This window comes from Amphiura filiformis, chromosome 8 (assembly GCF_039555335.1).
Source record: "Amphiura filiformis chromosome 8, Afil_fr2py, whole genome shotgun sequence".
Lineage (NCBI taxonomy): Eukaryota > Metazoa > Echinodermata > Ophiuroidea > Amphilepidida > Amphiuridae > Amphiura > Amphiura filiformis.
In genome coordinates this window covers 45,051,584-45,056,853 of record NC_092635.1, presented here as the reverse complement: position 1 = coordinate 45,056,853, position 5,270 = coordinate 45,051,584, and positions in this window count along the sequence as shown.

Sequence of the window (5,270 nt, the reverse complement as noted above, 5' to 3'; positions counted from 1 at the left end):
TTAGTGAACGCTCCCATTTACTCATCTAGCGGGGACCCGCGCGTAGCGCGGGTGTCCCGCTAGTATGTATAATTTGTATATCGCACTACCATCATGATTAAATTTGATTAGGCTCGGTCTTCATTTTTCTTTCTTTCATTTTTGGTATTTACTCTTTTCCCTTCCATTTTATAATAATAAACATAAAACTTAGATTCCACGTGTATATGTTTATAGGATTCGTCTCCCCTCTGTCATTTGAGTATTAAGTTAGGCCTACTACTGATTCAGCAGACCTCTACTACTTTTTGCATGAACTGACCTGCCACCTCTCCCTCCATTACTTCTCGGCACTAAAGGGGTCAGATATCTGATGCGTCCTCCATTCACCTCAGTACGCCTGTGTACAGATGGCCCCACTTCTTTTGCTACACTCTGGGCTTCACAAGCCCAGGGCTTAAATGCTGGTCCATCATACAGTTTCAATCTCTTTGAATGAACAACACAAGCTCGACTACTTATCTCCCTTTGAATACGAACACCTCCGCCGGGTAACTCGGTCACTACCTGATATGGCCCTTGCCAGCAGGATCCTTGCCCACTGCTACTCTCCTGTTGCCTCTGGTCACTACGAAGGTACACAAACTGACCAGGTCTATATAGGGTTTCTGCTACGCAATGCTCAGGACTCCTTGTGTTTTCCCCTGCTCGTTTGCTTCCTATTTTTCTACATCCTTCCACCCCTCTGTTCCTCGCATCTCCGTCCACTGTCCCTCTACTTCCTGTTCCTTTGCTTTTGGACTCACCACTTCCCCTTAATCGTCTAACTCCCCCTGCTCCTCTGCTACCTGTTTCTACACCCCTTCTGCTACTTTCTGGTCTTCTACTCCATGTTTCCCCGACTCCTGGATGCCCTAGATAACTTTGTACATCATGTCGCATTCCCATCCAGTAGTATTTCTGACGGACTTCGAACAATAAGCTACCCTTCAAATTACTCAACTCTTCCAACACCCGTGCTCTTAGTTTCGTAGGGAGCACTACTAGCCATTTCACCACTGTACCGCTATCACTCTCCCATCTCCTCACAAGAACACCTTCTCTCACCGCTAGAGATTCCCACTGTTTCCAATACATCCAATACATCCGAGCTTCCCATGGTAATCTTGACACTTCCTCCCATAATGGTTTTATACCACTATTCTCCTTCCACCACAAGATCGGAGAAAGCACATCGTCTTGTATTTGCATCGCCCTAATCCTGGCAAGTGTCAAATCGTCACGACACTCCGATTTATTTCTAGCTGTATCATCGTTCACCACTCTGACGTCATCACCGCCCAATGTATCTCTTCCTGACTGGACTCCCGGACCCGGATCATCCTCTCCCCCGGCATCATTTACAGAGAAATGTACAGTGTTTATCACGATCTCGTTTGGGTTGCGTCTACAGTGCCTCTCATCCTCTTCACCACATGATTCTCCCATATTTCCAACAAAATCATTCCATACTTCTGACCACTGTTTTGATTCAGCAGCATCAACACCATCACTCTCGTGTATCAGTTCAACCTCTTCTCCATCGTCCCCAATTTGTGATGATCTACGGGAAGCTTTGTCATTACATTTCTTGTCAACTTCTACTCTCCTTTCCTCCTTAGCCTGATCGCCCACCACCAACTCCTCGTTACATCCTTTGACAGACGCATGTGTATTACCTTCACAGCCTTGGTAGCCATCTTCAGTCTCCTGGCTTCCACCATGATCTTCACTGACATCTGCTCCTTCCAGCAGCAATTTACTTTGCTGGTTTTCACTAAAACACCGACTCTCACTAGGTCTTTCAATCTTCCTTCCCTGTGTGCTCTGTTCAATCTCTGCTATACATGCGCTCAACTGCAAACTCGCCATATTTTGCCTCTTTTCCAACTCGGCAAGCTCTGACCTAAACAAACTGCTTTCTACTATTTCTTCACTCTGTTCAGCACTACACATCACCTGAGCACGATTAAACGACTCCAACTTCTCAATGCTCTCAATAGCTTCCTGCAGATTCTTTGCATTCACCCTAAACAATTCCTCACGAAGTTCTGAATCTGCAACTGCTCTTGCAAAATGCCCTTTTGCAACCTCGTCTTGTTCTCTTCTGCTCATCTCAGGAAATGTCAAAGTTACCAGCTTCTTAATGTCATGCCCCAGACTACGGACACTTTCACCCTCTTCTTGTTCTCGCATCGTTAACTGTTGAAAATAGTTCTCCGTACACTCTCTTGGTCCAAACTCACGACTCATCAAATCAACTAACTCGTTGTAGGTTATCTCCTTCTGGTCAACATCGTGAAAACTCAAGGCTGCCAAAGCCCTTCCTCTACAACTCATTATCAACTGCAGCACAGCCTCGTCATCCTCCCACTGGTTATACTCTCTACATGCTTCAAAATGCATGCAAAAATCCTTCCATGGTTCCACACCATCAAACTTTATTGGACTTACCTCTCGCCTAGGCCTAACTCTAGCATTTCTCTTATTCACCTCTCTTTTATGCAACTCTAGTTCTTCTTGATTCAACTTGTCATATCTTTCCCTCAAAGTGTTCTCACACAGTCTACGCTCAGCCTTAAACTTTGCACGCCGATGTGACAGTTTCGATTCTCTATTATCTAGCTCTATTTCTCTCGCATTTAACCCTTCTCTTTGCCGCTCATCATCCATCCTTTGGGCATCAAGCCTATCCACGTCTTCATGTTTTGTCTCCTCCCACACATCTCTATCATGATCAAGCTGTTCACGACAATCCTTCAACTTGGTCGCTTCCTCTTTCTGTCTACGCTTTTGCTCCTCTAATTGAGCAACTTCACGTTCATACGACTCCTTCTGCAGCTGCACATTCTTTTTCCATTTCTTCACAGCTTCCTCCCACTGTGAGCGTTCACTCTCACACTTTACTCGATTTTCTTCGATTTCGGAGATCACACTCTCCTGTTCTTTACTCCATTCATTCCTGTCACAGTCCCACTTGCTTTTTACATGCTGTAATTTCGCCGTTTCGATTTGCAATTGTTGCTCCACCTCATCCATCTGTCGCTCCCGTGCTTGCAGTTGATCTTCACACACTTGTATATCATCCAAGTGTTCTTTCAACCTCTCATACTGTAGTTCTAAGTCTCCCTCCCTCTCCATCAAGTCTGCTTTATCTGTCGCATACTTGTTCCACAACTTCCCCAAGTAAGCCTCGTCTTCCTTTAGCTCTTCCTCTCCCCTACTCATACCTCTGCAACTTGTCTCAGTGCGTGCTAGTTTCTTTTTCTTGTGCCTGGACCCCCTCACTTTTGTCACCGGGTAAGCAAGCTTTCTACCAACTCTACGGCTTCTGATAGAAAAACCTCTTCCTTTCTTCTTGTATAACCTCTGATGCCCCATTGACCTTTCATCCACAACCATACCACTCTTGGCTCTATCACCAAAAGATCGTGGAATATCATTTATGGTGTCAAAGTCACTGTCATCACCATCACAAGAAGTTTCCACCACGCTCTTCTCATCATCTCCTACCTCCTGACTTCCTAAGCTGTTTATCTCGTCAAAGCCCGAGTCTAGGCTACCGCAATCATCTCTGCTAGGTTCCATGCTATTCATAACCATACGGCATTGTTCAAGGTTACTGTTATGTCTCTCGCCTTTTTCTATTCCGTTTCTAACACGTAATTCTTCCACTCCACTGTCAGATTCTCGTTTCTCTACATCATTCCGACAGTTGTATTCAATCGCTTCAGTATCACCAGTTATTACACCGGTAGTTCTGTTCACACCATCACGAGCGTTATATCTATCCAGCTCAACTCTATCATTACTAATGTTCACCACATCACTCTGAGTGCCGCAACGCAGAAAATGGGCCCCATCATCAGTTACACTTCTACTCATCGCATGTAGATTACTCGCCTGACCACTAAAATGTTCACCACCATCGCATATTTTACCCTCATTACTGTATACTTTCTGCTCCTGCTCAGCACCATCACCCATACCCTTCACTGGTTCTACACGGACAGAAATTCCGTTTTCAGCGACGAGCTCATACATATCTGTCCAAGCCAGGCCTTCATTTACCTCACATTTTCCTATGGTGGTTTCAAGACACTCTGTCCTTTGTTCACCTAACTGTGCCACACACCTCCCCTGGGTATCGTCACAACTTTCCCCCAGGGTGACCTCATAATGTGCCACGCTCACCCCTGGGTCTTGTCACAACTTTCCCCGTGGGTGACCTCATAACGTGACACATTCATCCCCTGGGTATCGTCACAACTTTCCCCGTGGGTGACCTCATAACGTGCCACATCCACCCCCTGGGGTTTGTCACATTTCTGCTGTCTTTCCTGTTTTGTTCTGGACCACAGCCTCTCTACTACGTCCGCCTCTTCACGGACATTTTCACGCTTATACCTTTCCGTCAAACAACCCATGAGTCGCTCATATTGCTCCGTGACCCCTATCCTCCGGGTCACACTCACACTATTAGGTAGTTGGTCATCCATTTGCATCTCCCTTTCATCACTTCTTGCTTCCCCATGTGCACGTGGCAATTTAAATCTCACTTCAGGGTCCTCAGGGTCTGACCAATATTCGAGCGATGACTCATAATCATCAGTCTCATCCCCAGATTCAGCACTTGAAAATCCTCCCTTCTCCACCGTCTTTGGTGGCACCAGGGGAACACCATCATAACTCATCCTTTCACTACTGGTACCATCGTCAGTATTCTCTCTGTTCATTCCACGTCGGTCGCCATTCCCCCACCCCCGGGGAACCTGTCTGCTACTTGAGGGGGCATTCTCTGCCCGCACCTCCTCTCTCCATTCGTTGCCATGTCTTCCGACATATTGTTGCTCTCTCCTCACCTCCCACTCTCCATGCGTTGCCATGTCTTCCGACATTTATTGACCCTCTGGGTCCTCTCCTCCGTCCGGCTTCCTCTACTGTGTTTCCTCACACAATCAGTATCCCACTTCTGACACCAAATGTGTAGCGGGACGGCCGTTTGTCTAATATATATGGATTATGAAGGTCAGGATAACCGGGTTGACACCAGTCCCCTGGGGGACACTGTAAGTTTTGAGTGAACTGTGGGTAAGTTGTGGGGACAGAACCCCACGTTACTGCCTTGTAAGGAAAACACGAAAGCACAATAAAGTTTTATATGTATCACAATAAACACGTTTAATTAACTTTTAAGTCACAACCAGCAACAATCTCAACAACATACAATTACTCCCAACTACCTCCTCACC